Source organism: Helianthus annuus, chromosome 14 (assembly GCF_002127325.2).
Source record: "Helianthus annuus cultivar XRQ/B chromosome 14, HanXRQr2.0-SUNRISE, whole genome shotgun sequence".
Taxonomy (NCBI): domain Eukaryota; kingdom Viridiplantae; phylum Streptophyta; class Magnoliopsida; order Asterales; family Asteraceae; genus Helianthus; species Helianthus annuus.
Genome location: NC_035446.2, coordinates 5,800,963 through 5,814,355, shown reverse-complemented (window position 1 = coordinate 5,814,355; position 13,393 = coordinate 5,800,963). Strand labels below are relative to the sequence as shown.

At 36.9% G+C, this 13,393-nt stretch overlaps 1 long non-coding RNA gene across 1 annotated transcript; it reads left to right on the top strand.

Moving 5' to 3' along the window:
• Positions 1-1,704: 1,704 nt before the first annotated feature.
• Positions 1,705-4,594, top strand: LOC110905234. The gene is made up of 3 exons (XR_002572963.2): positions 1,705-2,045; positions 2,990-3,079; positions 4,537-4,594. It is a non-coding gene; the product is annotated as an uncharacterized LOC110905234 (long non-coding RNA).
• The last annotated feature ends 8,799 nt before the right edge of the window (positions 4,595-13,393 follow it).

Below are 13,393 nucleotides of genomic sequence, written 5' to 3'. Positions count from 1 at the left end.
TCTTTATGAATTTCACGTAGAATTAATTGGAATCCTTTATTAAAAGTATGTTAGATTATATATGGGCTTATACGTGTGGGTAATTGTGATTATTGAATGGTTGAATTTTGAGTATTTTAGTTTTAAAACTTCTAGAATGATTGAATCAAATAAAAGGATTATGATTTCCTAGAAACATAAAAAACTGAGTTTTTTTTTTTTCCTGATCATTTTGAACATGAGCAAATAGAACGATATCATCTTAATAAAAAAATAACTAATTACAAATGTGAAACCCAATAATTTTACTTGTGTCCCATTTGAACGGAAAAGATAAGTACAAACTAAATTTAAAAAAATGCAATATGAAAATAAGAGATAGAATAATCGATATTTTTTTTCATAAAATAAGAGATAAGGGTAAACTAAATAAAAAAGTGTCAATTTGGTAAATAATAATATTAAGTATGAAAAGGTAGGAAATTACAAATGTAACATGAATTTTAATTTAGAAGATCAACTTCATAAATTATAACTCCATATATATCCATTTATACACAGTATATTGAATTGAACATGAACCTTAGGGTGAGAGGGGCACTCCCCTCTTAGGGGAGTCCCCTCTCTTACGCACACCCAATTACTTGATGCCACGTCAACTCTCCTCTTAACTCCCCTCACACCCTCAATTTGATGGCGCCACTCCCCTCTTAGGTGACTTGTTTTTTTATTCAAAAAAAAAAAGAAAATGTTTTGATTGGTTGAAAAAAGGGTGGCCCACCATCTCTCTCCCCTCCTTCATTCGGTAAGCTCTCACCGATCTTGCTCCCCTATGTGACTCCCCTCGTTGATGGCGGCGGTGTTCCCTCTAGGTGACTTGGGTCACCGAATGGGGTTACCGAGGGTGCCCCGTTCACCCTTACTTATGAAAAAAAAATTATATAAATATCCAAAAGAATTGGTTTTCAATGAAATAGCCAATTACATTACATGGTGGCCTAAAGTCAAACGTTGAACATAAGCAAAACGAATTCAAAACAACCAATCTAAGATATTCTTTGTTTTATTTTTGTCGAATAATATATATTATATTTTTTTGTCTAGGAAATTACCATGCTTATAATCGATATTTTTTTTCATAAAATAAGAGATAAGGGTAAACTAAATAAAAAAGTGTCAATTTGGTAAATAATAATATTAAGTATGAAAAGGTAGGAAATTACAAATGTAGACATCTTCAATGAATGACACGTATCCAAAATCAGGTTTCTTTTATTATATAGTATAGATACAATGATTCGAATTTCGAAAAATCATGCACTTAGAAGGTACTTTATGCAACCAAAAGAGATTACTCAAAGAGTAACTATTAATCAGTATTTATATAAGTAACTTAGGTATACATTTTCATATAATACCTAAAATATATAGTTATAAAACATTAGGGGGATATATCATTTATATTTATATACTATTAATTTGCAACAAGTGAGTGCATTAGTAAGTTGTAAGTTGTGCATTAAGGGTTTGTCTTGCAAGGTGTTATTGTACATTTATATTTGCATTAGTAAGTTATAAGTTGTGGATTAAGGGTTTGTCTTGCAAGGTGTTATTGTACATTTATATTGTTTGGTTGTAAATTGTGCTTAAGTTGTTGTACCTTAATCAAATAATGGTTTCATTACCTTACCAAATTCAAATTGTAACACCCCAAAATTCGAATTATTAAATTCGTTAGCATGTTGCCATGTTTAATAAAATGAGATACAATAACTAAGTTAATAAACCTAGTTAAATGCCTATTAGATAAGCTAAATGATGAAACTTGTGGCATATATGATAGTAAGTTAAAACTTGAGGGACTTAGAGTGCCAAACTTGGAAGTTAATTTATTAAAACAAAAATCTAACACACACAAGGTGTGTGTGTGCGTGAGAATGATCAGGAACAAGGGGAAACCCTTGTTCTTCAACTACTTACAAGAACTCAAAAATTGAGCCTGATTTTGAGAAGAAATCGAATGCATGAGGCTAGGAACAACTTAATCTAAGTGTATTGATCATAAGGTAAGTTCCAATTTATGATTTGATCATCTTGTATGAAGTGGGTTATTGATTAATCCACGAATTGGTATGAAATTAAGCGTGATTATGTGTTAGAATCGTTATATAAAACGTGTATTATGTATGATTCCAACTAATTTGATGATTTAAGAAGAAACCCACAATTTTGAATGAAGTAGCGACATAGGTGTTCTACCCATGTCCAATCCTTGTTTGATGTATTTGTTACTAGCTTGAATTGGGTTTTGTGATGTTAGTTTAGGGTGAATTGTAAGAATGGAATGTGATTTGAACACTCTTTTGGTGATTAGAATTTAGAAGTTAATGGCTATGCTTGAACTAGTTGTAAACTATGCATAGTAGATTGTACGCACACCAAGTGTTTGATAAAATGACTAGGTAAAGCTAGAAAGTGAAATTGTATGAAAATTGTGAGTTTGCATATATAGAAAGCGGTTGTGATAAAAGTAGTAGTTTACTAACTTGAAATATATGCTTTAGATGGAACTCGTATACGAATTCGGGTTGAAAGTATATGTTGGTCAAATTTATGCATTAGGAGCTTGTACCTTGTGCTTGAATGGTGTAATGCTCACCTTGTATTAGATGTGCTTGAATCAAGGTGATTAAGAGCGAAGGTGTATGATATGTGAAAGTATATGTAAGCGAATGTGTATGCGAGTATGATTATGTGATCATGTGGTTGTAAGTACTTTAGCATCATAAGTACGAAATGTACATAGTGTCGTATGGTAGGTGCTAAATTAATATGTGTTTTATGCGTTAACATGACGGATTGCATGAGTCTAGAAAGATGTGGTTTTGGATGTATGCTTTATGATTATTAGACTTGACCATGAAAGTCAAATGTGAGTTACGCTTTTGATATGATCATTATATGTGAAATCGTGTACACTAACAAGGATGTGATTGCGGTAACATGAAAGCATTAGGGATCATGTGGACGTGGACTCAAGCACGAAAGACTAACGGGTCAAGAGGGGACAAGGAAGCCAATGCGAAAATGGACGCTCAAGGTAAGTGATTCCGTAATCACTTATTAGTTATTTATGTAAAGTTATATGCAACTTAACTAGGTATGGTAATTGAGGTCGAATAGGAACAAATGGTATGATATTGATGAAGTATTAAACGGATCTCAGCTTTGATCCGAGCAAGGTATGCGTGATTAAGAATCGTAACTAGGTAGTAGGATTGGTTGCTTATGCAAGGTAGTGCTTGTTGTTAATAATGGGGCAAAGTTGACAAAAACGCCCTTGGTGGGGATTTCGGGTAAACGACCTTAAAAGTCATTTGGAAGTGAGCTATTCGATTAGAGTAATGTCTTTGTCTAGTATGAAAGTGAAGTATAGGGTTTTGTATGTTATAGACCTTTTAATGTATAAATACCCATAACGGGTCAAATAATTCATAAGTGAATAATAAGCCGATAGTGTAAGTTAAGAATTTCCTTAATCCGGATATGGGATTTTAAGTTCATATGATAGAATGTGAATTTACAAGCATGTAGGAAGAAACGGGAGGTCAAACGGGTAAACGGTTCAAAAGTTATGCGCGTTTTAGTGCGTACGGACGACGAAACGGAGCTGCAGAAAAATGCAAAATCTAGAGGGCGTCGCCGACGGGCATGGGGGCGTCGCCGACGGGCTCTAGAAAATCAGTTTTTGTGCTGACGGGTTAATTACCTGTCTACGGGTTTTTGGGCTACGGGTAAATGCAAGGCCCGTCGCCGACGGCCCTAGGGGCGTCGGTGACGGCCTTCCCAAGTCCCAAAAGCTGAAATCTTGTTATTTAAGTTAATTTATGTACCGTGGGCTTCGGTTTGATATCCGTGGACTACGGCGGACTTTCCAAACATGATTTTGAAGGTTCCTTGGATGTTTATGGGCTATAAAGCTAAGTCTAAGACACACGTTAATGATGTATGGTTACATAAGGGGTACGCGTGATCTAGTACGTGTTCGTTAAAGTATGTACATATGTAGATAAGCAAGTTTGTGTGTTTGTATGTATTTGTATACGTATGTAGAAGTTATGTAAGCATGTATGTAGGCATACACGTATGTATGTTATAACTACAAGTGTACGTATGTAGTAGGATATGTAGTTATGCTTAATGATATGTATGAGTGTATGTACGTATGTCTAGTTGTAGGAAGGATATGTAAGTATGTAGTTGTGAATGTAGGTATGTATAAGGGTATGTATGAGTGTATGTACGTATGTAGATGTATATGTATGTGGGTATGTAAGTACATATATGTGTATGATTTAGACACATTGAGGATTAACGTTATTAATGGTGTACCTTGAGAATGATAAGTAATGCAGGTACATTCATGAAGCCTCGCCAGGAAATGGATACGCAGATGAAATGCTTGAAGTTTGATAAAGAACGAGATGTGAAGTGTATGCGAATGATCTTGTTTATACATTGTGTGCTAATGTTTTTGAATGTATGTGGTGAATGCAGGTTGTGCGGGTCACGGAGGATCATCAAGGAATAAAGATCGAAGACCGAGTCACTTAAGGGATTGTACGGGGTTGTCTAAGGATGTAAATTGTTGTACATAAGCTATGATTTATTCTATAATTGAGTCAGTTTGTCGTATTCGATATAAAAGAGTTATTATAAAAGTGAACTTTCAAGTAAGACGTAAGGTTTATAATGAAAGAATTTTTATGGCATGAACTTCCGCTGCGACTTTCGTTAATTACGTGTTAGGGTGTTACACAAATTGTTTTGTATGCATGTATGGTTGTAAATTGTGCTTAAGTGGTTATACCCTAATCAAATAATGGTTTCATTATCTTACCATATTCAATCGGTTTGATCCATTCAAAGTTGTGTTGTTTTATTTGTAAATTATTATTATTTATAATAATCTAATTAATTTAGCCAAAATCTTGTATAAATATAATTTGCAACATATTGATGCAATGGTTGTTGTAATGTATGCATTATTGTTTGTATAGTGGTAACGATATATATATTATATATAGATTACGATGAACCTGTCAAACGGAAAAAAATAGATGCGGGTTCATCGTAACGCACGAGTCCTAGATCAACTTAGTTATTTTATTCTATGTTTTACGTTTCAGTTTAATTTCTTCGCATTAACACGCCGCAACTTCAGTGTCGGTGGTCGCTGGCAGTAGTGTGGAATTAGTGCTCGCCCCCGCCGTGACGCGGGGGTGCTTAATTGTCACAGCCCCCGATCCCAAATCCCCGGGAACGGGCGGCCACGAGCCAGTTTCGGTCGTATCGCGTTATTGACCAATTTGGAAGCGGAAATTTTCATCAGGACCGTAGTTAGGAAATATTTAATCAGAGTAAACCACCATATTTTATAACATTAAATACATGGGTAAAGCCCAAGTTTTCAGTACACATAATTTCATAGGGATACACCCTATTTTATTTAAGAAAAACATCTATTTCTTTTTAGGTAACTTTATTGCCACTTTTCCAAGCCTTTAGTGCTGTCCAGCTTGCTTCTATTTGGCTTTCACATTTTGTTACCTGAAACGCGTTTTAAAAACATTTTGTCAGTGGGAAATACTGGTGAGTGAATCCCAGTTTAATCAAGTTGAAATACCAATAATTTTACAGTATTGAGGGCGCATCCGCAATTACATTTGTTTCCAAGATATAACAATTAACATTAGTGGTACTGTCATACTCAACTTGTGGAATGTTACCACGCCAGTAACAAATTTTGTATACAAAACCCCAACATACCCACTATAATTGTATTCTTACAAATACTCAATAACTGTTATTCGCATGGAAAAGTATTTAAGGTTTTGTAAAAACATTTAACAAAAAGAGGATTACTCACATTGCTGTTTTAGATTATCCTTTAGGGTTTCCTGGTGATAATCTATAAATTACACAAATGCACGTGTGTTAGAATAATAACCCATTTTAACATTAGTAATACCCTCCCCGAGACGGCATTCCAACGACTACGTCGGGCAGAACCACAACAGCCGTTACAGAACCCTAGATCAATCGGCCAGGTATCTAATACGTCTCCAGGGGTTATGATACTTACATCGTAGCAGAACCTCGCTATTTAGGGGGTATAATATCCGACTATAACTTCTACTATTCAGAATTGAGAGAGAGATTTTGAAATTGAGCGACGGAAACTGAAGGCCCGGGCTCCCATTATATAGGAGCTGATTTTGGGTTTCTCGCGGCCCGCGTAAACATAGGCTAAGGCCTACGCGGCCCGCGTCAAAGACGGTCAACAACATAGGTGATCCGGGTTATCGAGTAGGGTCGACAGGTGTTGGGCCACGTGGCGGCCCAGGGTTCAGCCACCTTTCACTCTCTCGCGGCCTACGTAAGTGTAAGCTTAAGCTTACACGGCCCGCTTGAACTAAAGAAAACAAACGGGATCAGGTTCTGATCCTAATACCGCTCGCGTAAGTGTTGGGGTGGGTCTATGCGGCCCGCCTCAACTTAAATAAACTTGTTTTTAATTATTTTTAATGTTATGTTATATTCCGGGCTTGGTTTTCACATACGGGGTGTGTTTAAAGACATTTTGGGACATTTTATGATATATTAGGGTGTCGGAAAAATAATCAAGGGTGTTGGTTCACGTTAGGGTTGTTATATCCTCCCCACCTTGTTTTAGAGCTCGTCCTCGAGATCTACTGGAACAAGTGTGGATATTTCCGTTGCATTTCTGATGATCTACTGGAACAAGTGTGGATATTTCCGTTGCATTTCTGATTCAAGCTCCCATGTGTACTCAGGTCCTCTTTTGGAGTCCCACTTCACTTTGACCAGAACTAGTCTCTTGTGCTTGAGGTTCTTGATTTTCCTATCTTCAATTTGTAGAGGCCTTTCTACAAACTTGAGTTGTTCATTTACCTCTATATCCTTAAGAGGCACTACGAGTGACTCATCAGCTAGGCACTTTTTGAGATTAGATATATGAAATACATCATGTATTCCTGCCATTTCCTCTGGCAATTGTAGCTGATAGGCTACAGGTCCTATTTTTCTAATAATTTCAAAAGGTCGAATATACCTGGGACTTAGCTTTCCTCTTTTGATGAATCTTACCACTCCTTTTCCAATGATATACTTTTAACAATACTTTGTCCCCTACCTGGAATTCTAACGGCTTACGTCTGTTATCAGCGTAGCTCTTCTGTCGATCACGTGCTGCTTTTAGTCGTTCCTTGACTTGAATGATTTTGTCTGTTGTTTCCTGTACAATCTCAGGTCCAGATAGTTGTTTTTCCCCAATTTCTGCCCAACAGACTGGGGTTCTGCACTTTTGTCCATAAAGTGCTTCGAATGGTGCAACACTGATACTTGTGTGATAGCTGTTATTATAAGAAAATTCTATCAAAGGTAAGTGAGCATCCCAATTACCTCCAAAATCAATTACACAAGCTCTAAGCATATCCTCCATTGTCTGAATTGTCCTTTCAATTTGTCCGTCCGTTTGAGGATGATAAGCTGTGCTTAGATTTAACTTGGTTCCCATTGCCTTTTGAAAACTTGACCAAAAATGAGAGGTAAAACGGCTATCCCTATCAGAAACAATTGATAAAGGTATTCCATGTAATGAAACAATTTCATTTACATACAATTTGGCTAATTGTTCCATGCTAAAAGTTTCCTTCATTGGTAGGAAATGAGCTGACTTGGTTAGCCTATCTACAATCACCCAGATTGTATCATTACCTTTCTTTGTTTTGGGTAATTTGGTAACAAAATCCATTGTTATTAATTCCCATTTTCAAACTGGGATTTCTAATTGCTGTAACAAACCTGAGGGTTTCTGATGTTCAGCTTTAACTTGTGAGCAAGTTAAACATTTAGAAACATAAGCTGCTATATCCTTTTTCCTCCTTATCCACCAGAAATTTTTCCTTAAATCCTGGTACATTTTATCACTTCCTGGATGCATCGTATATTTAGATTTATGAGCTTCTTCTAATATACGGTGACGTAAATTTCCTAATTTAGGTATCCACATTCTCTTTTTATGGAATCTCCAAATTCCATCTGTTCCTTGTTCTAATTCATTAATCATTCCTTTTAATTTTTCAGCATCTTCCTTGATTACTGATTCTTGTGCTTTTCTAATCTGATCGTTTAAATCTACTTGTAGATTTAATTTAAGAGAACGTACCCTTTTTGGCTTTTCATGATACTTTCGAGTTAAAGCATCTGCCACTACATTAGCTTTTCCTGCATGATATTGGATATCACAATCATAATCACTAAGCAATTCCATCCAGCGTCTTTGTCTCATATTCAACTCTTTTTGCCCGAAAACATATCTTAAGCTCTTATGATCTGTGAATACGGTAAACTTACTACCATAAAGATAATGTCTCCAAATTTTAAGGGCAAAAATTATGGCTCCTAATTCCAAATCATGGGTTGAATAATTCTCTTCATGATTCTTAAGCTGTCTAGAGGTGTAAGCTATAACCTTTTGATGTTGCATCAATACACATCCATAACCTAACTTAGAAGCGTCACAAAAGACTACAAAGTTTTCAGTTCCTTCTGGTAACGCTAATATGGGTGCATGGGTCAGTCTTTGCTTAAGGATTTTAAAGGCTTCTTCTTGTTTTAGTCCCCATTCAAACTTAACAGATTTACAGGTTAACTTAGTTAAAGGAATGGCTATTCTAGAAAAATATCGAATAAATCTTCTATAATAACCGGCCAATCCTAAGAAACTTCTAACCTCGGTTAGTGACTTAGGGGTCTTCCATTTGGTAATCGCCTCGATCTTTGTTGGATCCACATGAATTCCTTCATGGTTTACTAAATGTCCAAGAAATTGTACCTGTTCTAACCAAAACTCGCATTTTGAAAATTTAGCGTAAAGCTTTTCCTTTCTTAACAGACTTAAAAGTAAGTGCAAGTGCTTTGCATGCTCCTCTTTATTTTTAGAGTAAATTAGAATATCATCTATGAAGACAATTATGAATTTATCCAAATATGGCTTACATATTCGGTTCATCATGTCCATAAATGCGGCTGGGGCATTGGTTAAATCAAATGGCATGACAGTAAATTCATAATGACCATACCTTGTTCTGAATGCGGTTTTAGGAATATCCTCTTCCTGTACCTTTAATTGATGATATCCTGATCTTAAATCGATTTTAGAGAAAAATTGAGCTCCTTGAAGTTGATCGAACAGATCATCGATCCTTGGTAATGGAAACGGATTCTTAATCGTGACTTTGTTCAATTCACGGTAGTCAATGCACATACGCATTGATCCGTCCTTCTTTTTGACAAACAAAATCGACGCCCCCCATGGCGATGAGCTTGATTGTATGAATCCTTTCTCCAACAATTCGTCTAATTGTTTCTTCAGTTCCTGCATTTCAGCGGGTGCCAAACGGTAAGGTGCTTTGGCAATCGGTGCTGTCCCTGGTAACAGATGGATTCTGAATTCAACTTCCCTGTCTGGCGGCAGTCCTGACAATTCTTCTGGAAAGACATCTGAAAACTGGGACACTACTGGAATGTCTTTTAATTCTTTTCCTTTAGTGTTAATGATTATAGAAATCAAATACACTATAGATCCTTTTCTTATATAACTTGCAGTTTTCATCACAGAGATGAATTTAGTGGATCTAGATGGCTTATCTCCTTTAATTGTGATCTTTTCACCCCTTTGTGAATTTAATTGAATTGACTTTTGATCACATAAAATACTGGCTTTATTGGTTATTAACCAATCCATTCCTAAAACAACATCAAATCCTGCCAGATTCATTGGGTAAAGGTTTGCAATAAATTTTTGATTAAAAATTTCTATTCTTGCTCCCTACAAGATTTCAGAAATCCTAATGGTTTCCCCATTTGCTGTCTCTACTAGACATTCTTGTGGTAGTTTAGTTAATAATTGATTTAGGAGTTTGCAAAACGATGTATTAATAAAACTTTGGTTCGCACCAGAGTCAAATAATACTTTAGCAAAAATATCATTAACTAAAAACGTACCAGCTATGACGTCAGGAATCATCTTGGCTTCATCTGCAGTTAGAACAAATGCTCTAGCATTTTTAGGATTCTTGTTGTTTGCAGCTGTAGCCAATTTCGGACAATTTGTCATGATGTGACCTTTTTCTCCACAATTGAAACACATTCCATTACTGGATTTCTTCTTGCAATCTTCTTCCTTGTGTCCTGGGGCCTTGCAAAAATTGCAATGAATGGAGCATTTTCCTGAATGCTTCTTTCTGCAGGTTTTGCAGTACGGAGCAGAGGTAGAACCTACATTCCTACGGTTGGAATTCCCAGAACGGAATTCTTGGGTAAGCCTTTGGGATAGGTTTCTCCTCTGGTCTTCTTCTCTAGTTCGCACTAGTTCATCAGTCAAGATATTGGCTAGTTCTACAGCTTCTTCTATGGTTTGAGGTCTAGCTGCCTTGACTACATGTCTAATCTCTCCGATTAATCCCCAGATGTAACGAGAGATTAATACCGGTTCGGGTGATGCAAGGGTTGGTACTATTCTAGCATATTCAAAGAATGTGGTAATATACCCCTTACTATCTACCCCGGTCATTCTAAGGTTCAGAAACTTATTTGCTATCTGTTCCTTTTCATTGGGAGGGCAGAATTTCCTTTCTACCATGTTTTTGAACTCCTCCCATTCCATGTTATAAACCCTATCACTTCCCCTTGACTGGAGGATAGTGTTCCACCATTCTAGGGCTGAATTCTTAAATAAATTAGAAGCAAACATTATCTTATCTTTTTCAGCACATTTGCTTATTTTTAGAACTGCCTCAGTCTTTTCTATCCAGCGTAGAGCTACAATGGGTCCTTCATCGCCCGAGAATTCTATTGGTTTGCAAGACCAGAATTCTTTATAAGAACAACCATATGGCATGGTTCTTCTTCTTTTGGGAATGGGCGCTTGAAGTACGGGTCCATGGTTCACACTGTTTTAAGGTTCAGTTGGTTGCTTACTGCTATGCTTACTTTTATTATTCGCTTCTTGAACCGTTTGAATAATAAATGGCATTGCATCTATGATTCCTTGTGCCACTATATGTTGAACGACACTATTATCCACTTGGTTTCCATTGTTATTGTTGTTCGGATTCTCGTTATTCAGATTATCATTATTTGAGTGGTTGTCGTTCTGGATATTATCATTCTGGTTTTCCTGATTCACTTCGTTGTCCATCTGAATTTTAAACATTTACCACATATTAATATCACAAATAATATTTGAATATAGCCAATCACATGACACGCACTTTTGGTCAAAAGCGTCGAGCATTGCGACTTTTACTCTATTCATATATTATGCATCTATTACACACCAGTACTGAAATTAAAATTACAATATTGACTGAAATGTAAAGCTACAATACTAGTAGTATGCATCCGTAGTTTTTTTTTTTCTAACACATACACACATATATTATTATATTATATTATTATTACTATCGTTCCCACCATCACATTCACGGATATGGATTCATCCAAAAATCCATATTGCGCTCGTCGTATTTCCATACAAGACGTTCTCCCACCTGTCGCATTCTCTCACTGCTTTCTAAAATTTCCTCACCGAAAGTCCTAAGTTCTTGTACGTTTTCTGCACTCATTGGGGTGCAGGTTCTAGGACTGGGTTTGGAATCTGGGGTGCGGGTTCCTGGTACGGGGCCTGGTATGGGTAAGGATTTTCTAAGATCTCCCTAATGTATGCATCGTTATCGTAATAGGGATCTTGAGGATCTAACCCTGGGTAGGCTCCTAAGTTGGGCATTGGCACATTTTCCTGTATCGGGTAACGTTGCACATAGTCCCTAACGTCATCCCATCAGGGGTCGTAATTGTTTGGGTCTAGGGGATTTGGTGCAAGTATCCTAGGTATCTCCTCCGGGTTGAAATCAGGCATTTCTATTTGGTTTTCAGGATTTTCTATTTCCATGGGTTGATCAGGGATTGGTAGTTGTGGTTGGGGTGCTAGCATTTGCTCCAGGTTTGGGTTAGCTGCAGTAGTTGCTAAGATATGGATATTGGCTATACCCCTATTAAGCATATCCTGGGCATAGACATTAGTTTCTCTTTTAGCTGCGGCTAACACTCGCTGTTCCTGTAACTTTTTCATACGTTTTCTACGCTCGTGTGCTCCCCTACTGAACCATCCCCTCTTTTTCTGAGGAAATGGCTCTTCAGACTGAGCCTTAAACACGAAGATTCCTTCTTCCGTATTAGCAGAGTACCCCGAGAGGGCAGGCTGAGAAGAGGAGGTGCCTTCGCTTCTAGGCGAACCAGACAATTGACGATACGCGCCAGATGGTCCTTGGTCGCTCATACTGTAAACTAACAGATAGTTAGATAACACATAACAAGAAAATACAATTATGCACGTATTTCCGTAATTTATTTCCTAACACTTTGAATTTTGGTGTCAGCGGAACACTTCTGTGGCTGAATCAGTGGCATAGCTCTGATACCACCTTCTGTCACAGCCCCCGATCCCAAATCCCCGGGATCGGGCGGCCGCGAGCCAGTTTCGGTGGTATCGTGTTATTAACCAATTTGGCAGCGGAAATTTTCATCAGGACCGTAGTTAGGAAATATTTAATCAGAGTAAACCACCATATTTTATAACATTAAATACATGGGTAAAGCCCAAGTTTTCAGTACACATAATTTCATTGGGATACACCATATTTTATTTAAGAAAAACATCTATTTCTTTTTAGGTAACTTTATTGCCACTTTTCCAAGCCTTTAGTGCTGTCCAGCTGGCTTCTATTTGGCTTTCACATTTTGTTACCTGAAACGCATTTCAAAAACATTTTGTCAGTGGGAAATACTGGTGAGTGAATCCCAGTTTAATCAAGTTGAAATACCAATCATTTTACAGTATTGAGGGCGCATCCGCAATTACATTTGTTTCCAAGATATAACAATTAACATTAATGGTACTGTCATACTCAACTTGTGGAATGTTACCACGCCAGTAACAAATTTTGTATACAAAACCCCAACATACCCACTATAATTGTATTCTTACAAATACTCAATAACTGTTATTCGTATGGAAAAGTATTTAAGGTTTTGTAAAAACATTTAACAAAAAAAGGATTACTCACATTGCTGTTTTAGATTATCCTTTAGGGTTTCCTGGTGATAATCTATAAATTACACAAATGCACGTGTGTTATTATAATAACCCATTTTAACATTAGTAATACCCTCCCCGAGACGGCTTTCCAACGACTACGTCGGGCAGAACCACGATAGCCGTTACGGAACCCTAGATCAATCGGGCAGAGTATCTAATACGTCTCCA